This window comes from Malaya genurostris, chromosome 2 (assembly GCF_030247185.1).
Source record: "Malaya genurostris strain Urasoe2022 chromosome 2, Malgen_1.1, whole genome shotgun sequence".
Taxonomy (NCBI): Eukaryota; Metazoa; Arthropoda; class Insecta; order Diptera; family Culicidae; genus Malaya; species Malaya genurostris.
In genome coordinates, this window is record NC_080571.1 from 283,005,902 (window position 1) to 283,031,868 (window position 25,967).

The 25,967-nt window shown below is 38.7% G+C and overlaps 1 protein-coding gene across 1 annotated transcript in view; it reads left to right on the forward strand.

Annotated features, from left to right (window-relative positions):
- Window positions 1–25,967, forward strand: part of LOC131430331 (uncharacterized) — a 494,804-nt gene that overhangs the window by 291,387 nt on the left and 177,450 nt on the right. The window lies entirely within an intron of this gene.

A 25,967-nucleotide genomic window follows, 5' to 3' on the forward strand; every position in this document is an offset into this window, starting at 1 on the left:
AGAAAGCTAAAGAGTTCCGGGCCTAACACATAGATGGCGCTAGTTTTATTGCAGTCACCTATTTTTCAGCTAATACTAACCTTTAAAAGACAGCTGTTAAAATTTCAAGATATTCTATTCATTAGTTTGTGAGTTACGCTACTTTTGTTATTTCAAAACAATGCAATGGATCAAAAATAATTTCGTGTTTTAATTTTACACTGCTTCTTGGTGGGAAAATATATATATATTCATATTGCATGAGCATTCGACCATGAGAAAGCTGTGTTCAAAGTGACTTTTTTATAAATAACTATTTATTGGAATATGAGTTAAAATTCAACTATTAAGATTTAAATTGGGTGCTCAGCCACAAGTGGTGACTTTTCAGCCCTATTATATATATGATTTGGTTATTACCATGAAGACATCATTTGCTTCCGCAATTCTGAGATTTTTGTGTAGGGAAAATTCTAAACCTACTTGTTTTGTGTAATGGGGAAAGGAACTTATATACTAACTTACTAACTAATACCGAGAGCGAAAATCATTTTCAGAATTTTATTCTGAATCCTTTGAAGCGTTTTCTTCCTGGTAGAACAACAACTTGACCAAATTGGTACTGCATGGCTGGTCTGAAAATTTGTTTATAAATTAACAATTTGTTTTTTAGACAGAGCTTAGAGTTTCTGTTTATTAGAGGATATAAACATATAATATATTTATTACACTTTGCCTGGATTCCTTCAATGTGATCCTTGAAAGTGAGTTTTTTGTCATACATTAAACCTAAGTATTTAGCTTGATCAGACCATGTCAATTCCAAACCATTCAATTTGAAATTGTGATTATTGTTTGGTTTAAGTTTAATTTTCCATTTTGACAGATAATCACTGAAAATATTTAAAGTTCTTTGTAGGCGACTGCAGATCACTCTTAGATTTCTACCTGTGGCTAACAGACTTGTGTCGTCACAGAATAGCGATTTCTGACAACCAACGGGAAGATTTGGAAGATCAAAAGTGAAAATATTATACAAGATTGGAGCTACGCTCGAACTCTGCGGAACACAATTCAGATTTACAATAGCTAACCTGAAGAGTACGATCAATTAAACAATTTTGAATCATTTTGATCAAATAAATAGGAAACTGGAAATCAGACATTTTTGCTATTAAACCTTTGTGCCAAACACTGTCGAATGCTTTTTCTATGTCTAGAAGAGCAACACTTTTTCATTTCGCAAAAGAGTAAATCTATATGTTTAATTTCTTTTTGTAAATTCTTAACTATGTTTTTCATAGCAGGATCACGAGAACGTTGATATTGTCGTCGACGAACATTCTTCAACTGAATGAGCAGTTGAAGATTGTCATCGATGACAGGAGAATTTAATTTAGTTTGAGCTTTGGGAACTGAAAGATTTCTTGCTTCGATAATGTAATGATTCAAATTATCAATTGCTGTGTCGATGTCCGCAGAATTTTATAAAATAGTTTCATGATTTTCAATGTGAGATCTGTAATCCAACCAATGAGCTCTATGATAGTTGAATATGGAACTAATTGGATTAATTATAGCTTCGTTGGAAAGTCTGAATGTTACAGGAAGATGATCTGAGTCAAAGTCAGCATGTGTAATCGGTTCACTACAAATGTGACTTTGATCTGTTAAAACCAGATCAATTGTAGACGGGTTTTTAACGGAAGAGAAACAAGTCGGATTACTGGGATGAAAAACTGTGAAGTAACCAGCTGAGAGTTAATTATGAAATATTTTACCATTACTGTTATTTTGCCTACAATTCCACTGGACATGCTTAGCATTTAAATCCCCTATTATGAAAAATTTCGGTCGATATCTTGTGAGTTTTGCAAATCGCCTTTAAAGAAATTTATTTGTTCGCCGGTGCATTGGAATGGCAAATATGCTCCAGCGATGAAATAAATTCCATGAATGGTTTCAACTTCGATTCCCAAGCTTTCAATAACTTTAGTATTGAAAGAAGGTAAAATTCTATGTTTAATTTGCAGTTGGACAAAAATGGCAACTCCACCACCCATTCCAGTAAACCTGTCAAATCGATGAACCACATAATGTGGATTACTTTTTAATTTGACATTTGGTTTAAGAAAAGTTTCTGTCACAATGGCAATATGGATTTTGTGAACTTCGAGAAAATTATAAAATTCATCTTCACTCGATTTCAAAGATCGAGCATTCCAATTTAAAATGTTCAAATAATTATGTAACATCACTGTTAAATTTTAAATTCATTATAATATTATTTGCAAATTTCCATCCGATTTGAAATGCTTCAAAAAGTGATGAAGTCGAATTTATTTGGATGATCATTTGAAAAAGTTGATCTTGTAGGTAGATCATTTTATTTTCAGTTATATCGCCTAAATCAACTTCATTTAAAGAAGCGAATGGCATTGAAGGAATATTTGTAGGTAGACTGCCATTAGAAGAAGATGATATGGCCGATCTACCTATTAATAAATTGTTTTCGTTAGAAGATGAACTGCAAGGCGGTCCTGTGTTTTGATTATTTACATTAGAAGAATTAAGTGGTAGATTTCTACCTGTTATACTAGCATAACTGACATTAGAAGAAGATGATGACGAGGTCGATCTACCTGTCAATAAATTGTTTTCGTTAGAAGACGAATTGGCAGACGTACCTGGTTTTTGTTTTAAATTTGAAGAAATAAGTGCCTTAGACGAATAAGGTGTGGCATTTGTAACGGTTTTTTTGATTTTCAGGTATGTTCTGTAAATTTAAGGTAGTTGATTTGATTTGTTGTCTAAGCGAACGGGCGTTTAATTTTTTTCCCTGACAGGACATTTAAAATAATTGGATTTATGATTTCCGTTGCAATTTGAACATGGAAATTTATAAGTGGTTTCATTCATTGGACAAACGTCTTTCGAATGCGATTTACCACAATTCAAACACCGTATGTCAATATGACAATTATTGGTTCCATGGCCGAAGCCTTGGCAACGACGTCATTGCGTTAAGTTTGCAATACGATTATGCCGTTTATAATGTTCCCAATGAATTTTAATGTGGGAAATGAAACGTACTTTTTCTAAAGTTTTCAAATTGTTTACATCACTTCGATTGAAGTGTATTAGGTAAAGTTCATGGGAAACTCCAGACTCGACCTTCTCAGATTTGGATGAAACTTTGCACATGGCTTCAGTATGGCAAACCATAAGTTTTGAACCGATGGAGAGGTCAATCCGGTTCACGACTGATTTTTAAAAAGGGCGTATGTATTTTTGCATTTAACCAAAATTGCCTTTTTCAAATCGGTGTAACTCGGAAACCGTTAATTGTACGAAAATGGCGTTCAGGAAGAAAATGTAGGGAATCGAAATATACAAAAAATATATACACTGAAAAAAAATTTTCTCAATAATTACAAAATAATCCGAAAAAGTTAAATAAAACAAAGCATAGTTTTAATTTATTTTTTTGATAATTTTTATTTTAAAGCTCTTATTAAAACCTACAGATTGATGGCTATCCCATCCGTGCCTTTTGAAAAATAAAGACGTTACAGCTAAAACAGTTTACGGGTCTCGTTGTAATTTGGAAACCGTTCTTCGTACAAAATGGCGTCCAGGAAGAAGTTGTAGGGAATCAATAGGGCACTCTAAAAAAAATATAAACTGACAAAAAATATAGATTTTTTTGGCTCAAAAATTTCAAAATGAGCCAAAAATATTAAATTGAAAAAATCAACAATTGTAGATATATTGTAATTTGTAATTGTAATTTGTAATTTATCAGCCCACAACCTGGCAGACCGTGTCCGCCCATCTGCTTGAGTGAGGTTCACTTCAAGCTGATTGTGAGCCTACTAAAGCCTGACCGTTGATATGCACTAGACCGTATAGCACACCGGCTTCCTCCACCAGCAGGCGCTGCTCTGAGTCCCACTGGTTTCAGATACATTGGGTTAGGGATAGTGGAGATAAATAGAGAAATATAGCATTTAGAAGTTTACTAACTACTGTGTTTATGGCTGAAAATAAAGCGTACGGAACAATAATAATAATAATTATAATAATAACAATAATAATAATAATAATGATAATAATAATAAAGTGACAATAAAAATAATGCACTTACTCCTCTCTCCCCACCTTACCTCAACTTATCAAAAGTCGAATTATCACACAGAGTACCACCTTTTCGTCATTCTCTTGGGACGCCTCAGGGTTCTTCTTCCTAAAATTTCCTTGCTCTTAGGCCTTCGATGACAGTTCCTTATTTCAACATTCTCGTTTCATTGCGCCCCCACCATGAAAATAAATAAGATAAAATAAAGTCAGGTGTTGATAAGTTTGTTGGATTATATGATGTAAGGTAAGGATGCGCATTCAACACCAGATTGTCCAGGGAAGCCACAGTATGTACACAATGGCACGATTGCTTAAAATGTCTTCACACCTGCCCGAATCAGTTTCGCCGTCAATGCAATTTGTATAACATCAGTACCGATATCGAACCGGATCGGAAAGGTTTGAAACTTCCTTAACGGTTCATAAGATGTCAATCCACTCTTATTCCTGATCAGAGATGCCAGAACTGCAGATATGTCTGTAAATCTGCAAATTTTACAGACTTTTGAAATTGTCGCGACCTTCTTTTTTTTTCAAGTTCATTTAGTTATACATCATAGAGAAATTTCTGCAATATTTGCTAACAGCAGATTTGTTTTCGGATATACAGACTTTTGCAACGCTGTCTGAATATATTTGAAATTTTTATCTGGCATCTCTGGCATGATAATAATAAGTCCACTTTTTGAATTTAATTCACCTGTTCAGGACGAATGTGATATATTAATCACCCCCATTCTGCATCTCGATCGAATCGGACCCCGTCGAACGAATGTAAAAACCCGCACTCTGTAATTCGATCGAGTGATGCCTTTGTATGGAAAACTCGAACTCGATCGAGCTACAGAACGCAAAACTTCACACCCGATCGAAACAATCCGACTCGAACGAAATACAGAGCCGGGGTGAATAAGCATCCCAATTGCATCAGAAATGCCTGAAACCACCCAATGGCCCATTGTCAATTTCAAGCAGTATCAGTCATGTCAACTCCGTGATCAATACAGATGATATAATAAATTCGTTTTACAGTTTTAAGCGAACGATCGATCTCGGTATGATCCGACCTGGTCAACACGAAGTGTAAATTGACTCCCACCCTCATCCGCCAAGCAGGGTACACGCCCTGTAGTTTATCATCCTAAGCTCAGGGCAATAGGATAGTTACTATTAATAATATAAAATTTATTATTTTTTTAATAAAACTTCCCACGTTGAGAATATTAGCAAGAGTCACAAAGTGGGTTGATAATCGAGACATCTATAGTAAGATGTTAGTTCCTTATCAACAGTTGCACTCTGTCCCACCGCTTGCTAATACTCCGCACCTCCTCATTCTGCTAAAAACAGGAGTCACCAGTCATCATTTGACACCGAATAGGCATGAGGTCGGGGCTTGTGACGACCAGAGCTAAGTCAATCAAACTGTTGATACAAACTGTAAGATATGATATTTGTCGCTCCTTCCAGGATGTCGTGCACCTTTGACCCCCAATAATTGTAGATATAGCAAGCAAATAAACAATTCATGGAAATATAAAAAATGGTGGTATAATCAAATATCCAAGTATCTCAAGAACAGCTACTTTTAGAAGAAAGGATATCATGAACAAATTTATGGCCTTTAACCTGTAGAATAATATTTCACTGTTTAAATGATTATCTTTCAACGAGAACATGAAATTTAGAATATATCTGTAAATTGTTTTAGCTGTAACTTCTTCATTTTTCAAAAGGCACGGATGGGATAGCCATTAATCGGTAGGTTTTAATAACAGCTTAAAGCTGTTAAAAATTATCAAATTCAAATTAAAACCCTGATTTTGTTTTATTTAACTTTTGTAATTATTGAGAAAAAAAATCATTATTTTTGTAATTATTGAGAAAAAAATCAAACATTTTTTTCAGTTTATATTTTTTTCAGAGTGCCCAATCGATTCCCTACAACTTCTTCTTGAACGCCATTTTTGTACAATTAACGGTGTGCGAGTTACAACGATTTGAAAAAGGCAATTTTGGTGAAATGCAAAAATACATACACCCTTTTTAAAAATCAGTCGTGAGCCGGATTGACCTCTCAATCGTTTCAAAATTTATGGTTTTCCATACTGAAGCCATGTGCAAAGTTTCATCCAAATCGGAGATGGTCGATTCGGATTTTGTCACTTTTTCGTCTACTCATTCCTGGAATTGCTCAATTATAAAAAAAACGAAAATAAATACGTGAAATTTTTCTAATAAGAATCTATCCGACTTTAAACTTTCACTAAACTGATTATATTTACTTCCGATTTGCATATTTCAGAAGATTTCTAATTCTAGTTCTAAGTAATTCAAATAGTTCTTGAGATAACATTTAGAATCATTAGAAGGGGTGGTTTGGTGTAATTTTTCCCATCTTTGTTCACTTTTCGATGAATTTTACGTCCCGCAGCAGAACTGCTTCCTGTGCGAATTGATTCAATACTAAAGCTATTTTGGTAAAGGGTTTTCACAAATGAGCGGTCCCAACGGCCACAAAAATAGTAACGTGCAGAATTTTGATGGGGATTATTTCATTTCGGATGGTAGAAACTATCAAATTTATTTATTCGTACTCGTTGGGTGCGAATTTTGCATTGCGAAAAGTGCACAAAACTAATTAAATTATTATTGATTTGCACTAAACGGATAATTTTTATCTTCGATTTGCACTGCGGCAATCTCAATAGTTCTTCAGATAACATTTGGAGCCATTAGAAGGGCTGATTTTGCATAATGTTCCCTATCGTTGTCCACTTTTTGTTGTATTCTGATCCTGATTATATTGAAGAAAATATTAGTTTCTGTGAAACGCTCGCACTTTGGACTTGACATTCTTCATTAAATTCTGCACAGTTACTTTTGTGACTTTCCTGGTGGCAGTTTTTTTTAACTCCTGCATGTTTTGGGACACTGTACCTTCCTTCCGAAAGTGCCGCTTGACAATTGCCCAATACCTTTCAATTGGCCGAAGATCCGGGCAGTTCGATGGGTTGATGTCCTTTTCCACGAATTGTACATTATTTTTTGACAATCACTGTAGAACGGAGTTGGCGTAGTGGGCTGAAGACAAATCCGACCAGAGGAGAAGCCTTATGCTTTCTGTACAGTGGCAGCATTCTCTTATTCAAACATTCTTCCTCGTACACCTTGGCGTTAATTGTACCCTTCGTAAAGAAAATCGACGACCGTAAACCACAGGTACAAATTGCTTGCCAGACCAACACCTTCGGCCCAAACTTTTCTATCGCCACCGTGGTGTCAGCTTCGTCGAGGTCCTGGTACACCGATTTCGTATAATATTGCGGTCTGGGCAGCGCTCGAGAGTCCTCCTTGGCGTAGGTTTCGTCGTTGATCAGGATGCATCCGTCTTTATTCTGTAGAATCCGGTTATACAGTTTTCGCGCTCTTGCTTTGGCCTGAACTTGCTATACCAGGGACTTTTTCGGCACCTTCTGTTGATTGTACGTTTTCAGGGAGTTCCGAACTTTGATTCGATGTCCGATGCTGGTGTTGAACTGCTTGGCCAAATTCCGTGTCGACGCCGATGGGTTTTTCCTGATGTACTCAACCACTTTTAAGTCCTTTCCGGGCTGGCTGGGACCCGTTTTCCTACCGGATCGGGGCAAATCCTTCATGGAAAGGGTCTTACCGAACTTCTCGATAATATTTTTGACACTGGTGTGGTGCACTTTCACCCGTTTTGCAATTTCGTTGTACGTGACACCACTTCCTGAGCACCAAGTGAGCGGAATTTTCTTTCGCGTTTCCGGATCAATTCGACTCATCATTGAAACGATAAACCGTACCGAAACCAATGGATTGCGCCGCTGTTATTGACATGTAAACAAACATTTCACCGCAAAACACGCTACAAAAAATTAAGCCATTTCAGAGTAATAACTGTTTGAATGTTGCTAACTACTTGTCGATACACTCCTTAAAGTTGCCCATTACAACAATCCTCTACAAAAACTAAAACTACAAAAACAAAACCTAAAACTACAAAGGTAAAATCAGCCATCAAAGCTTTGAAAAGATGATAACAAATTTTCTTGCGTTTTTCCCACTGTCCGTGGTTTATATTGTCACCTTCAGACGTCAAAGTTCTGCCAGACCAGAGCAGTTGCACTGATGATCACACCTCTACTTCAGCAGCACATTTACGCATCGTGAAGTTCGCTGAAATATCACCTAGAAAACATTCCTGCGAAACCTAATGTACCAATGTGCACCAATATGTAATTAGGGCCCGCTGTATGCTCAAAACATTATTCACAGCTAAGCGCTGTACTGGAAGATATGATGACAAAATATTAGTGCTGCTCAAACAGCTACGCTTTGCATGGTTGAGCTCCAAAGCTCGCTCTCTTTCTATCTTACTGTGGCTTACGCTACACACATGAAAAGCATCCCGTCAAGGACGACTGGATGGGAATAGATTTTGACATGTTTGAGAATATCAGCCACCGTACATTCAATGTTGTGTCGTTTGGCGGATTACAGACCGGCTGGTAGAGCCTATTTTCCGGTGCACGTCAGTGAATTTTGTTACATCATCGTCCCCGTTATCCTCTGTGTGTGTTCGTGGGTGTGTGGTGTTAGCACATGGTGGGGGAAGGTGCGAATGAATAAATGCTTCCGAGATTATAACGTTGTGAATTGCCAATGGAGTTTGCGTAACGCGCAAATGAATAAGATCGTCCGTCCGTCCGTACATCCTTCCGTCCTTTCGGTGTGGGGCCGCCCCGGACGTTGTGTCTGCTGGAAATGGCTTGCGGTTAAATAAATTAGGCGTTTGTGACTGTTCACACGTTTGTCCGCGGGATGGTCTGGTGTATGTGCCAAATGCTCGCACAATTCCAATCGACTGTTGTCGTAATAAGCATTATTAGCATAAATTACGGCGCGGTTGACCTAATCGGCACTGCATGAAGTAGGGTAACAGAGGTATTTTGGCCCGCTTTAGGATCGATTTTATTTTGGCCCACTTTGTAAAAATATCCACCAAATGTTTTAATTTCTTTGAAAAATCCTTCCGCAATAGGTAATTTAAAGTGATTAGCTTCAAACTGATGCATAATGGGTTACCTAAGATCGATTGAATCCATATAGTTTGTTAGGTGGGCCAAAATATATGAAGTGGCCAAAATACCTCTGTTACCCTAGTGGCCATGTTTGAGTTTTGTCCTTACGATGATGACTGGTTTTGGAATATTTCAAAATGTGCTGAAATTACTATAATTTGAAGGTCGACCATAATCGGGGTAAAATTTCAATTGCCGTTAGTCGTTTTCGGGCCCAAAATGTTTCAGTCAAATGAATTGATTTGTAATTCAAACTAACGAGTAGGTAGTGTACGTGAGCTATATTTTACGCATTGCTATTTTGGTTCGCTCTATCGATCTGCTAACGGCAATTAGACGACTAAAAATAGCAGTAAAATAAAACTAGACTCTCTCACCGTGCATTTATTACATAAACTACAAAGCCATATCTGGTGGCTAGCAGCAATTATTCCGTACCATAATGGCAGCATAAATATGCTACTCTATTGACCATGATGATAAAATACTACACACTCCGTATAATCTTCCGAGTGTCTCTGGATAAAAGCTGGTTTAAAGCGCTTGGTAGTCCAGCACCTAGTAAACGGGTTTGTTGATGGCAGCCATGATAAATTATTATGGATTATTGCCTTTCACTATCCCGTAGCAGCAGGAAACCAAGCATAAATCTTCCATCTACCCCTTCGACGAAAACAACGGCAGTCGGGAGTCGTGTTGGGAAACAGTAATTATGATACGGGGAAAATTTATCACCATAATCTGACAGGAGCTCGATCTGATATTCACTCGGTAAGCGGCTGAAGTGGAAGAACCCCAAACAAAGGACAGTTACAAAATGTCTAGCGAACAAGGATGGGTTTGGTGGTCTGATATCGGGATCGGATTACGCATCCGTTTCTAATTGTTGTTTAATCTTTGCCTGCAAGAATTGGGCGAAGATTAACTATCTAAGTAAAGATACAACTTCAGAAGATTAAGATATGGTAATCGATTATGTATGCTTAAATAATTGTGTCATTAAAGCTGTATTGCGTTAATCAAACCAAACACATTAATTACCATATCGAAACGTTTTTGTATGTCAATTTTCGAAACACAAATTACTGCCACTATGGTCGCTTTGGAATGTTCAAGCCGTCACATGGCAGACAACTCTTTTGAATCGTTTTTTTTTCTAACAGCTATAGGCCTGGGGTGGGTGTCCTTTGCTGTATCAAGCCTACGTCTCCACATAACTCGGTCCATGGCTGCTCGTCGCCAGCCAGTCAAGGCACGGATGCTTCCGAGATCACCCTCCACTTGATCGATCCACCTTGCTCGCTGCGCTCCTCTTCTTCTTGTACCAGTCGGATTAGATTCAAGAACCATTTTCACTGGGCTATCGTCCGACATCCTTATGACATGCCCAGCCCATCGTAGACGTCCGATTTTAGCTGTCCGTACGATGGGTGGTTGTCCTAGCAGCTGTTGCAATTCGTGATTCATACGCCGTCTCCACGTTCCGTCTTCCATCTGCACTCCGCCATAGATGGTCCTCAGTACCTTTCTTTCGAAAACACTGAGGGCGCGTTGGTCCTCTGCCAGCATAGTCCAGGTCTCGTGACCATAGAGAACAGCCGGTCTAATAAGCGTTTTGTAGATGGTCAATTTCGTGCGGTGGCGTACTTTTCTCGATCGAAGGGTTTTTCTGAGTCCAAAGTACGCACGTTTCCCTGCCAAAATACGTCTATGAATTTCTCTGCTGGTGTCATTATCGGCGGTCACCAGTGAGCCCAAATACACGAATTCGTCAACCACCTCGATATCGTCACCGTCTATCAATATTCGTGGTGGGAGGCGTAGTGTTTCTTCTCTAGAGCCTCTTCCTCTCATGTATTTTGTTTTAGACGCATTTATGGCCAGTCCGATACGCCTAGCCTCAGCTTCCAGTCCGATGTAGGTTTCCGTCGTCTTCTCAAGGTTACGTGTCACAATATCAATATCGTCAGTGAAGCCAAAAAGTTGTGCGGACTTTCGGAAGATCGTGCCACTCGTGTCGATCCTCGCTTTACGAATCACACCTTCCAGGGCAATATTGAAGAAGATACAAGAAAGTCCATCACCTTGACGTAGCCCTCTCCGAGATTCGAAGGAACTCGAGAGCGTCCCAGATACTCGGACGTAGAACATCACTCTATCCATCGTTGCTTTGACCAATCGCGTCAGTTTATCCGGGAAACCGTATTCGTGCATTATCTGCCATAGCTGTTCTCGATCGATTGTGTCGTGTGCCGCTTTGAAGTCAATGAATAGATGATGCGTGGGTACATTGTATTCACGACACTTCTGGAGTACTTGTCTTATCGCGAATATGTGATCCGTAGTGGCGCGGACTCCAGTAAATCCCGCTTGGTACGGCCCTACGAATTCCTTAGCTATTGGTGATAGACGACGGCAAAGGATTTGGGAGAGTACGTTGTAGACGGCGTTCAGCAATGTGATTGCGCGGTAATTGCAACAGTCTAGCTTATCGCCCTTTTTGTAGACGGGACATACAACTTCTTCCATCCATTCCTGCGGTAGAATCTCCTCCTCCCAAATCCTAGAAATCATACAGTGCAGCGCTCTAGCTAGTGCCTCTCCTCCATGTTTGAGCAGCTCGCCTGGCAACTGGTCATTGCCCGCGGCTTCGTTGTTCCTCAGCTTGCCGATCTCCTCACTTATCTGCGACAGATCAGGGGCTGGGAATCTGTCGTCGGCTGAGCGTGCACCCAGATTGATTCCTGTACCGTTCTCTGTATTTTGTGCTTCGCCATTCAGATGCTCGTCATAGTACTGCTTCCACCTGTCGATCACCTCACGTTCGTTCGTGAGAAGGTTACCACTGGTATCTCTGCACATTTCGGCCTGTGGCGTGTAGCCTCTACATGAGCGATTCACCTTCTCATAGAACTTCCGTGTGCCATTTGCGCGGTACAGCTGTTCCATCGCTTCGCGATCTTGGTCTTCCTGGTGGCGCTTTTTCCTCCGGAAAACCGTGTTCTGTCTGTTCCGTGCCTGTCTGTATCGTTCCTCGTTCGCCCTCGTGCGGTGTTGCAGCATCCTCGCCCTTGCTGCATTCTTCTCTTCGACCAACTGCTGGCATTCGCCGTCAAACCAGTCATTTCCTCGATTCGATAACCTCGTACCTAGTACGGTTGAAGCAGTGCTACTCACGGCGGATCTTATATTCCTCCAGGCGTCTTCAAGAGTCGCCGCGCCAAGCTGCTCTTCCGTTGGTAGCACTTGCTCCAGTTGTTGCGCGTATTCCTCTGCAGTACGAACGCTACGTAGCTGCTCGAAATTGAATCCCGGCGTTCCTGTGCGACGAATGTTGTGCACCGTCGATAGTTTTGAGCGCATACAAATTGAAACAAGGTAGTGGTCAGAATCAATGTTGGCACTGCGGTAGGTGCGGACATTGATGACGTCGGAGAAGAATCGCCCGTCGATAAGAACGTGGTCGATTTGATTTTCCGTATGTTGATCAGGTGATTTCCAGGTGGCTTTGTGGATATCTTTGCGGGGGAAGAAGGTGCTTCGAACTACCATTCCTCGGGAGGCTGCAAAGTTTACGCATCGTTGACCGTTGTCGTTTGTTACCGCGTGCAGGCTCTCCAGCCCGATCACAGGCCTGTACATTGCCTCCCGGCCTACCTGAGCATTCATGTCGCCGATGACGAGTTTTACATCCCGTCGTGGGCAGCTGTCGTAGGTTTGTTCCAGCTGCGCGTAAAATGCTTCCTTCTCGTCATCGGGTCTCGTCTCATGTGGGCAGTGCACGTTGATGATGCTGTAATTGAAGAAACGGCCCTTGATCTTCAATACGGACATTCTATCACTGATTGGCTGCCACCCAATCATGCGCTGGCGCATCTTGCCCAACACTACAAATCCCGTTCCTAGAACGTTGGTTGTGCCACAGCTCTGGTAGAAGGTAGCCGCTCGATGCCCACTTTTCCACACCTTCTGTCCCGTCCAACAAAGTTCCTGCAGTGCTACGACATCGAAGCCGCGGATTTGAAGCTCATCATGCAGCATTCGGTCGTATCCTGGGAAGCCAAGCGATTTCCAGTTCCATGTGCCAAGCTTCCAATCGTAGTCCTTATTTCGTCGCGTAGGTCTTTGCCGATTATTCCGAGTCGTATTTATATCCTGATTATGCGTAACAAGTGTTTTCCGGGCGGCTTGTTAGGCCTGCACCAACCTCCTGTCTTGCCGGAGGGCCATCGTGTCAGCACTGTTTAGTGTCCCACACTGACACAAGGACGGTAATCAGCCACTCCTAACATGGAGAACAGACGCTGTTTCGAGCCGCCCCAACTCTTTTGACTCTTTTGACTCTTTTGACTCTTTTGACTCTTTTGACTCTTTTGACTCTTTTGACTCTTTTGACTCTTTTGACTCTTTTGACTCTTTTGACTCTTTTGACTCTTTTGACTCTTTTGACTCTTTTGACTCTTTTGACTCTTTTGACTCTTTTGACTCTTTTGACTCTTTTGACTCTTTTGACTCTTTTGACTCTTTTGACTCTTTTGACTCTTTTGACTCTTTTGACTCTTTTGACTCTTTTGACTCTTTTGACTCTTTTGACTCTTTTGACTCTTTTGACTCTTTTGACTCTTTTGACTCTTTTGACTCTTTTGACTCTTTTGACTCTTTTGACTCTTTTGACTCTTTTGACTCTTTTGACTCTTTTGACTCTTTTGACTCTTTTGACTCTTTTGACTCTTTTGACTCTTCTGACTCTTTTGACTCTTTTGACTCTTTTGACTCTTTTGACTCTTTTGAATCTTTTGACTCTTTTGACTCTTTTGACTCTTTTGACTCTTTTGACTCTTTTGACTCTTTTGACTCTTTTGACTCTGTTGACTCATTTGACTCTTTTGACTCTTTTGACTCTTTTGACTCTTTTGACTCTTTTAACTCTTTTAACTCTTTTAACTCTTCTAACTCTTTTAACTCTTTTAACTCTTTTAACCCTTTTAACTCTTTTAACTCTTTTAACTCTTTTAACTCTTTTAACTCTTTTAACTCTTTTAACTCTTTTAACTCTTTTAACTCTTTTAACTCTTTTAACTCTTTTAACTCTTCTACTGTGTTTTTCGACACATCCATGAGAGAAGAGATTCGTGGAATTCCGGATCACGTGCGCCCTCAAGTGGCCCCAAATATTTTTTATAATAAATTTAGAACAGTCAACTGTGAAAAGATGTTTTACACTGACGGATCAAACATCAACGAGTCCACAGGCTTCGGCATCTTCAATCAGAACATCACCGCTTCGTACAAACTCAGTGATCCGGCTTCAGTCTACGTCGCAGAATTAGCTGCTATTCAGTACACCCTCGAGATCATTGAAACGTTGCCCAAAGACCATTACTTCATTGTCACGGACAGTCTAAGCTCAATAGAAGCTCTCCGGGCAATGAAGCCAGGAAAGTATCCCCCATATTTCCTGGGGAAAATACGGGAACACTTGCGAACTTTATCTGAACGGTCTTATTTAATATCGTTAGTCTGGGTCCCTTCACATTGTTCCATTCCGGGAAATGAAAAGGCAGACTCATTGGCTAAAGTGGGCGCATTAGAAGGTGATATTTATGAAAGACCAATCTGCTTCAATGAATTTTTCAGTATTTCTCGTCGAAGAGCACTTGAAAGTTGGCAAACTTCATGGAGTAATGACGAACTGGGACGATGGCTACATTCCATTATCCCTAGGGTATCGACGAAACCTTGGTTCAGGAGGATGAACGTGAGTCGCGATTTCATTCGTGTTATGTCTCGGCTCATGTCTAATCACTACACATTCAACGCACATCTTCGGCGTATTGGGGTCATGGAGAGCGGTCTCTGCACCTGTGGCAACGGTTATCAGGACATCGAGCATGTCGTATGGTCATGTGTGGGGTATTGTGACGCCAGGTCTGTTTTAAAGGACTCCCTCAGGGCCCGAGGTAGACCACCTGATGATCCGGTTCGAGATGTGTTGGCGAGTCGGGATATATCATATATGTTACTCATATATAAATTCCTTAAACACATTAATAAACAAGTGTAATCTGCGTTAGTTACCCCTGTTCCTCGACTGATGCGAAGAAGAAACTCCACCCACAGGTTCGACACTAACATCCGCCCGAATCTCCCCATCCCTCGTCTGTCCACCATCTTCATTGAAACTAACAAGATCTTTCTGCTGTCACTAAATTTTCTGCTTCCCCCTCCCACGTTTTTTCACCATCTCGATGTCAACTAATTAGATCTTTGTCGTTCTTAGTCATTTTGTTCCCATATCCCCTTTTTACTCTGTTCTCCGTAATATTTACTTCTCTGTATATTTTTTTTTTCATTTTCCTCCGTAACATCATCATCATTACCCACGGACGGCCGCTGTAGTCTATGAGATGAATATGGGCCACCCGCCTGGTATTCGTAGCCTGGGGGTGTCCCCCCGCGAACCCACACGGACAGAAAAAAGCGGCTAATACCAAGATACTTACCAACGTGTTACATTCAGTACGCCGGCCGGTGCCGATTGCCAGCTGAAGGCGGGATCTGCCAAAGTCATTACATTATCTTAATATACTATCCTAGTTTTAAGTTATTTGTTAATTAAAATTAGAAAAAGCCCTTGGCATCTTAGAGCTTAAGCAGTGTGCCTTAATAAATTATATGATTGAAAAAAAAACTCTTTTAACTCTTTTAACTCTTTTAACTCTTTTAACTCTTTTAACTCTTTTAACTCTTTTAACTCTTTTAACTCTTTTAACTCTTTTAACTCTTTTAACTTTTTTAACTCTTTTAACTTTTTTAACTCTTTTAACTCTTTTGACTCTTTTGACTCTTTTGACTCTTTTGACTCTTTTGACTCTTTTGACTCTTTTGACTCTTTTGACTCTTTTGACTCTTTTGACTCTTTTGACTCTTTTGACTCTTTTGACTCTTTTGACTCTTTTGACTCTTTTGACTCTTTTGACTCTTTTGACTCTTTTGACTCTTTTGACTCTTTTGATTCTTTTGACTCTTTTGACTCTTTTGACTCTTTTGACTCTTTTGACTCTTTTGACTCTTTTGACTCTTTTGACTCTTTTGACTCTTTTGACTCTTTTGACTCTTTTGACTCTTTTGACTCTTTTGACTCTTTTGACTCTTTTGACTCTTTTGACTCTTTTGACTCTTTTGACTCTTTTGACTCTTTTGACTCTTTTGACTCTTTTGACTCTTTTGACTCTTTTGACTCTTTTGACTCTTTTGACTCTTTTGACTCTTTTGACTCTTTTGACTCTTTTGACTCTTTTGACTCTTTTGACTCTTTTGACTCTTTTGACTCTTTTGACTCTTTTGACTCTTTTGACTCTTTTGACTCTTTTGACTCTTTTGACTCTTTTGACTCTTTTGACTCTTTTGACTCTTTTGACTCTTTTGACTCTTTTGACTCTTTTGACTCTTTTGTCTCTTTTGACTCTTATGACTCTTTTGACTCTTTTTAAACTCTTTTAACTCTTTTAACTCTTTTTAAACTCTTTTAACTCTTTTAACTCTTTTAACTCTTTTAACTCTTTTAACTCTTTTAACTCTTTTAACTCTTTTAACTCTTTTAACTCTTTTAACTCTTTTAACTCTTTTATCTCTTTTAACTCTTTTAACTCTTTTAACTCTTTTAACTCTTTTAACTCTTTTAACTCTTTTAACTCTTTTAACTCTTTTAACTCTTTTAACTCTTTACACTCTTTTAACTCTTTTAACTCTTTTAATTCTTTTTTTTTTTCTTTAACTTCGAGACTTTGAAACTTCGAAACTTCAAAACGTCAAAGCTTCGAAACAGCAACTCTTCGAAACTTCAAACTTGGATAAGGTATCCCCTCTACGTTCGATTGAAACATCACGGCAATCGTACATTCCTAAATGAGACAAACAGCACGCGATAAGAACCATAAAAACTTGCCAACGAGAAATAACCTCACCAAAAAGCGACTATCCGGACCGAAGGACAATACCTTTTCGTAATCGAATCGAAAGTCATATTTCATCGTTCTTTAATTTCATCGAAAAGGAAAGAAAAAGGAAAATAAAAGTATCACGTTTCCTTCAGCAAACAAACAAATAAATTCAATTTCAAATATTCTCCTTTCCGTTCTTGTTTCCCGGAGTTTCCTCTCTCGTGACGACAGCGGAAGTGCATTATTGCAACATCAAAATGAACTGTCGGGTTTCGAGGCAATATACTGCGAAATTGCCGTGACTTTTAGCCATGATTCCATAACAAAGTCCAGGGACTGTTTGATCACAGACATTACGATTGACCAAATTTAGCAGTGCAGCTTGCTGCTATTATTGAGACCGTTCTTTTTTGAAAAAAAAACTTTCTTGATAACTGATTATTGGCCAAATGCCAACGAAAAGAACCATGGATAATTCCTTCTAAAACGAACACAGCCGATTACAGTGTGCATTCGGTCACCGTCAATTGAATAGCAAGAATTTTTATCGGAACATTATGTTTTTCCCACAATGCGAAAGACGAAAGTTTTTGGCGTGAATCAGCTTTGCATAGTTTTGCATAAATTTGCACTGGTGTTCTGAAGGGACAATGTTTTTTCCGTTGTTTGGCTACCGACACGATCCACATTCTTACGACCGACTTTTATTTTTTGAATAACAAAGCCTTTTTTTGTCTGGATGAGGTTGTTACTAATGCCGGCACTGTTTTGGCACACAAGCTGATTATGGGAACGGGAAGTTACAAAAAATGAGCTTGAAACTTTGCTACTTATAAACGGCGTAATTTAGCTAACAATGGGTAGTGTCAAAAATAATTGGCTCTATCTTCGTTTTGTTTTTCAGCATTGTTTGCATCAAAAAGTAAAACATTTTCAACAAGTTACCAGGTTTTGCTTGACCTAATTTGTCCGAACTATTACGGGTATACTTTTACTTTAACAATATTTACCGAAGTCAATCTTACCGGGTGGCCAACTTATCGAATAACCAATCGGCATATTTGCTTGAAATATTTGATGACAGATATTTTTGTGCGACCTCGAAATTATGACAATTATTCTAGCGAGACTAATTTGATACTATTTAAATCAAATTTAAAGGCCCTTTTCAGGGCTATCTAGTTCCACTGGAAACATTCGATCGTTAAATGCAACTCGTTTAATGCTAATTTGATGCAGCTTAAAAGCAACTCTAGAATTATACTGCAAAAAAGGCAAAATTATTATCAATTTGGTTCGATTTAGGTGGAACATCGCACACGTCTACAGCACGACAAACCATTTGTTTTTGTATGAGTGCAGAGGACAATTTATCTCAAGTCAAATATTAAAAAAAACGAATGGATTTTCATTGAACCGAACACTAGAACACTTGAACAAAAATGGTGTTGAAGAAAAAGTTGCAAGAAATAGGTTGAACATTCTAAGCAAATTCGTACACTGAAAAAAAACCCTGATTTAATCCTCCTAGTGGATTAAAGGTGCCTTTCTCATATAACTCATATTCTTATGAATATTATCAGTAACTCTTGATTAAAAACAAGGAAAGTTTTTGGCCCGAAAAATATAGTGAATGTTAAATATATTTCATCCTGTAATTCCGTTCAATTTTAATGATTTGATCACTAATTCTGGTACTTCTGGAACCGGAAATTGGGAAACCGGAATAACCAAAAACCTTTTTGTTATGCTAACAACTTATAACAACATCATGCTAAAAAACTTTTATGCACAGTTTAGCAGATTTTATACGTTTTTTGCATAGTCACTCGAATAATGGTTTTTAAGAATCCGTATCTGTTTGCATGGTCACTTATGATAAACACTCTAGAAATTAAATATTTTGCCCTTGTCACCGGGCAACTTCGAAATTGGAAGTCGAATCTAAATAAAATTGAGGATATTCCTATGGAATCCTACGCCCTTTCGATTGAAACTAGGTTTATGAAAATCGATTCAGTCATCTCAGAGAAAAATCAACGCATATAAAATATTTATTTTCACTTTCAATTCTGTTATTCCGGAACCCGATGTCGGATACGGATGAAATACATAAGCTTTATATGAAAAATCCCAAGTCCTGGAACCACAAGACAGTTCGTTGAAATCGGTCGAGCCGTCTCTGAGCAGTAGAACTTAATTCTTGCATTTCTCATATGGAAAGGTTATGCATTCACTGTGCAAACCGACTTATGGTCTGGATGGTCGAGTGTCAGATACCATTCAACTCAGTTCGTCGAGTACGCAAAATGTCTTTGTATGTGTATTTGTGTGTGTATTTTCCGTTTTTTTTGCACTAACTTTTCTCGGAGATGGCTAAACCGATTTTCCAAAACTTAGGTTCAAATGAAAGGTCTGGTAGTCTCATGCAAAATTCCTGAATTATGTTTAGATCTGACTTCCGGTTCCGGAACTATGAGGTAAAATGTGCATAAATTTAAAATATATGTAGAACTTAGATTTAAATGACAGTTCTTATGGTTCCCATAATTTTATCTTGATACGATGTCCGGTTCTGGAATTACAGGGTGGTTAGTGTAAAACTTCCAATTTCAAATTACTTATTTTTCTCAGACATGGTACATCTGATTTTTATAAAACTTCCCACTGAGATCATTCATCGGACTTCCCGTGAACGATTTTCCTTACCGTGTTAGATTCAAATGAATGTTCTTATAAGGTCTATACAAAACTTCTGAATTCCATTTGGATCCGACTTTCGGTTCCGGAGTCACATGATTGCAAGTGCTGAACATTTTAAGCAAAATGGATTTAATGGGGGCCCAAAGCCGTTCCAATCGATAGGCTTTATCAGTTGACGGCCAAACGTATTCATTCCGGTTACAGCTATAGGCTCTTGGTCACAAACTTTCAAATAAAACGAACTCTCTTTTGACAGCGTTGACTTGGCCGATTTTTAGACACTTAATATCAAATGAAGAGTCTTATCATTCCATGCATAACTCCTGAATTTCATCCGGATTTGACTTCAGGTTCCGAAATTACAAGGTGATGAGTGTACATAATTTCAAACCATCTTATTAAGCGTACCGGTACGTCCAAGTGGCGGAACGGAAGAAGAAAACACAACACCGCCTCAACGAACGATGCACGCTGTGTGTGGTGTTCGATTTTGTACACGATTTTGAAAACACAACCGAGTCCATCGGCACCGAGCACACATGAGCCAGAGCTGTCAACCATTTTGAAGAAAACAGAATCACAGCACAGGCACGAATGTCTGTTACCGGTGTGTAATTTTTAATGAATACGGTGCTGAGGTAGAGACAAATCATAGCTACCTTACGAGATGTATGCCCGAAACAATTCAACTGATTCAAAAATAATACCCTGTTTAGCTTTAATTTCACATACAAAAGTAACGGAAGTGCAGAATTTCCCTTAATTCGTTTATTCTCGAATAATTGTATTAATTAAAACAGAGTAAGCCAAACAACTGGAATGAAACCAAAGACTTTGTCTCTATAATCAATATTCAGAATGAAACGTTTTTTTCATTGAATTGAGTAAATTGCTAGTAATTTCTTCTAGCATGCAGGCTTTATTAGCTTATAACCATACAAACTAACCGTGACTGAACAAGACGAACTTTAATGCAAATAATTGTCTTATTATCCTATTGAATGAAATTGGATTTAATCCAGGATAATGAAAGATAAAAATGTCTTACCTTGCCTCATATAGTTGACGACACTAAAAAGTACGAAATTTTCGAAGCAGATTGTAGGCTTGGCTATTTAATGGGCCTAAAAACTTACTGCAAATGTGTAATGTTTAAAACGGCATAACTCTGAAACTACTGAACGGAATGCCACCAAACTTGGCACAAATACTTCTTGCTCTTTTGAAAAGGTAATAAAGGTATTTCAATAGGGGAGGGAGCGTACTAAGTGTTCTTAACAGGGGGAGGGGGATCATGAAAAAAAATTGTTCAATTTGATGAGAACCGATACTTTTTTAAGACCATAGAAACATTTTGCATATATTAGATACGATTATATGGGGGGTGGATGCAGCAAGTGCGAATTGCTATCACACTTGGCACATGTACTTCAAGCTTTTCAGAGATGGTTATAAGCGTATTTTTATGAGAGGAGGGAGCGTAGCAAGTGTCAATAACATTGGGGAGTCATGAAAAATTCATAGAATTTGACGAGAATCGATACTTTTTTAAGACCATAGAGACCTTAGATATGACAATATGGAGGGTGAATGTAACCAGTGCCTTTAATAAGAGGGGCGGGGTTGAGGGGTCATATTTGTAACGGCATAACTCTGAAACTACTGAATGGATTGCTATCAAACTTGCCACAGATACTTCTTGCTGGACATTGTCAGGGGGGAGAGTGTGTAGCAAGTGCCTTTGACATGTAAGGGGGCAATGATCATTTTTGTATAATATAAAGAGAATCGATAATTTTTGATGACCATCCATACTTTTCGAAAAACTTAAATATGGTCTTGAGCGTATTTGAGGGGAGTTGATATAATGAGTTCTCTAAAAAAGAGGGTTAAATGTGAAGTCGATTGAATTTTCAAAAAAAACGATACAGTACAGATATTATTTGCAATTCAGATGACCCTAAGAGCATTTTTAAGGAGGGAGGGAGGGTGGTTGTTAATTTTGAAACAACTCAATAGATTACCACACCTCACACCTAACCTGGCTCAAGCTCTTATTGCTGCTGATATGTTGTTATAAGGATATTTAAAGAAGGGGGAGGGTGTAGTAAACGATTGCTAACAGGGAGAATTTGAGGCAAAATGTTCCGATTTTTTTCAAAAATAGACATTTTCCAACAAGCACAGATATTTATAACAACGTAAAGAGGATCGATATAATAACTCATGTAATTATTCCCAAACTTGGTACAGGTACTTTTTGCAATTCAGAAGTATAAGGATATTTTTATTATTTTTCTCCACGAGCTTAGATATTCATTGCAATGGTGATCAAAAGAAGGAAATTTGAAGAAAGTACCTCTAAAAAGATGTAATTTTTTTTCTTATTTGTCGACAAGCAAGAGGGAGAGGGGGCGGCTTGGCAGATCTGGACGACAAGGAGGGGGTTTTGAACACCAATTTTCATCAGCCATTTTTTGTAAAACTAGAGAGGGAATTTCAAGGTCGTGCTAGATAGTATTGCTATTGTTAATTTGAATGCAACGCAAAATGTATGAAAGGTGTGAATCGATACATAAAACATAAAACATAAAACATAAAACCTAAAACATAAAACATAAAACATAAAACATAAAACATAAAACATAAAACATAAAACATAAAACATAAAACATAAAACATAAAACATAAAACATAAAACATAAAACATAAAACATAAAACATAAAACATAAAACATAAAACATAAAACATAAAACATAAAACATAAAACATAAAACATAAAACATAAAACATAAAACATAAAACATAAAACATAAAACATAAAACATAAAACCTAAAACATAAAACATAAAACATAAAACATAAAACATAAAACATAAAACATAAAACATAAAACATAAAACATAAAACATAAAACATAAAACATAAAACATAAAACATAAAACATAAAACATAAAACATAAAACATAAAACATAAAACATAAAACATAAAACATAAAACATAAAACATAAAACATAAAACATAAAACATAAAACATAAAACATAAAACATAAAACATAAAACATAAAACATAAAACATAAAACATAAAACATAAAACATAAAACATAAAACATAAAACATAAAACATAAACCAGATCCGATTTGACGAGGATGCTGTCAAATTGATGTGATCTGAGATGGGACACTGCCCGTACGCAATCTGAACATGTACGGAGGATTGTTCAATCGGGTTGTTTTCACGAAACATTGCCGAGCAACGCCGGGTAATTCAGCTAGTATGATGATAATCTTTCTGAAAAACTCAATTATGAGAATGAGTTTTCTGTGTACGGACTTTAAACGGTTTACCCTTTTATAATGGAACAATGCCTAAGTAAACACATGTATTAAAATAATACAATATCTTCGGACTGTAAGTATTCTGTAGTATAATTTTAAAAACTAGTAGTAGAGTTCCAAACATGCACCAGACGGTATATTGAACCACTCTATGCAGCTATCTCTCTCTCTCTCTCTCTCTCTGTTCCTCTTTCGTTCACTCACAAACGACAACATTCGCCTCCCGCATTATCGAAACAAACCGGAAGCTCTTGAGCATAGTTGGCGAACAAACACATTCTCCTATGGAATATGAACCCTGCTGCTGTTGATACTGCTGCTATGCAACACGCCCTGCTGGGCCAACACACCGCAACATCAAACAGCAGAGCCTGCTGTTTGAGGATAAAAGGCTTTGCCTGGTTGCAGCTTCTCAAACCAAGCACTACTCAGTTGGCAAAGTGAGCTACTCTGCCGGGGGAACCTTCTTCATTCGCTACAGCTCATGTGGACAGGTTTAATTACTAGAATTTTACGACTGCCAAGATTCTTCGAGCATAACCGGGGACTCATTGTGACTCTAACGGCACTGTGTAGTCACTCAACTGTGATGCATGTTCAACGAATCAACTCCTGACCTGACCTTTCTTTTTTCTTTCCTTTCAGGTAAGCCAGCGTAAAGCTTTGAAACGATCTAAAATCCATTAAACGGTATCCATACAGAAGAAAAAAAAGATATACAACAACACCATCAACGATGACACTCACTTGTGAAAGTACTATCGAGCGCGTGCAACGAAAACATCGACATCGGATCCGTGATGTTGAACCAGACCGCGGTGCGCCTCGTGACACCCCTCAAGAATCAACATAGTAGCGACGAAAGGCACAAAAACCCATCTTTATTCAGTAGCTCTCAGATCGGAACATTTCCTTCGTTCCTTCAACCGCCAGCCAACCGACAGCCCCGTCCTGTGTTCGAATATTGTCAAACGGGGTAACAAGATTTTGCTGTCTTTCTATCAACAATAGAATTGATTTATGCCTTCCTGCAAGCCGGAGCCGATTTGAAGTGGAAAACATTTTAAGCTGCTGCTGAACCAGGAACCAAACGCGCGCACACACACACACACACACACACAATCACATACTCACAATTTGCTACATCAGTAGAAAAACACGCATCCTTAGGACCACTTTCATATGGCGCATCACGCCTTACAATGAAAACGGATGGGAGGTGATGAAATATTTTCCTAAAGCCAACACCAGGAAGAATATCGTTCGGTGCTCGTCAGCCGGTGGCGTTCCACTGCATAATACTCCCATTCTTGATAGCATGGAATCGTGCCGTTATTGCTTTCGAGGATGAAGCTTCGAAAGAACGGGAGCACGTAATATCTAAATACTTAGTCTTGTTCAGGCGTTTACTTTTCGATATTTGACTAACAAACATTAACTTGTCTGGTGTAGCGAGGTGTGGTGGACTGTTGGAAAACTCACAACAAGCTCCCGTCCGAAGCTGTTAATAATCACCGATGTTTAAATTACTCACCCTTATCCTAAAACGGAAACATATTAATTAGCTTTATCGTATTAAATGGGAGCGGGTCATATCGCCGAAAGCCATTTCGCCGAAAGTCGTTTCGCCGAATGCCATTTCGCCGAAAGTCGTTTCGCCGAATAGGTCATTTCGCCGAAAGTCTTTTCGCCGAAAGGGTCATTTTGCTGAAAGGGTCATAAGGGTCATATCTCCTGCATGTTATGTCTCCTGTATAACTGATGTGGTGCAGCCACATAACCGAAGCCAAGATGGCTCGGCGGCACAAAGCCGCCGAGGCGACGCCAGCTGAGTCGGCCGCCGACCCGCCGTCGGAAGCGGCGGCCTCTTGCATACAAACCTGTAACCGCCTCGTTTGCCCGGTCTACTCAAAGCTAAGTTTCTTTGCTTTAGTTAGGTCCGAACGAGCGGTAGCGAGGTCGGACAGCACATGAATCAAAACGATGTGGCGTAGCCGCATTAGTATTTTTTCATTTTCACTCAATAAACGGAAAATACCACCTACATTTGCCTGGTAAATAAAACTGGTAGATACTTACTAGTTCGTGTACGGGTAGAAGTAAGACGTTTGTAATTAGTTAAGAGTTAATGTGAATAAAAATATATTTTTTTTGAAACCCACGAGCCACGACTCGTTAATATATGTCGAAATGGCTATATATCTCTTGTGAATATATAAAAGGGTGGTTTTACCAAAACTAAAGCAGGCCGACAAACTTTTTATCGTGGATTTTTGGAAAATTTTCAAAACCAGAACTGTGAGTTATTCAAAGGTTTTATAATAAAATGTTTAGATCAGAGGATAAGTTTACCGGTGAAGAACAACTCATAAAGCTTACTTATGTCACAGAGCTATAATCAGCAGTTGAAATCTTGAGGTGAGTGAAAAATAATAACATTCTAAGAAGAAACCTTCTAATAAACAAGTTTTCTTGGGAACTACTTTCTGAGGTTCATGAATCAATCTTTATTCAAGAGTACAACAATCAATTCTAATTACGATTTCAAGACGATTTCAGGATTCGGCGAAATGACTTTTTCGGCGAAATGGCTTTCGGCGAAATGGCATTCGGCGAAGTGACCCATTCGGCGAAATGTCATTCGGCGAAATAACCCTTTCGGCGAAATGACTTTCGGCGAAACGGCTTTCGGCGAAATAGCTTTCGGCGAAATGACCCTGATCCGTATTAAATACTTCGATAAGGATAAGGT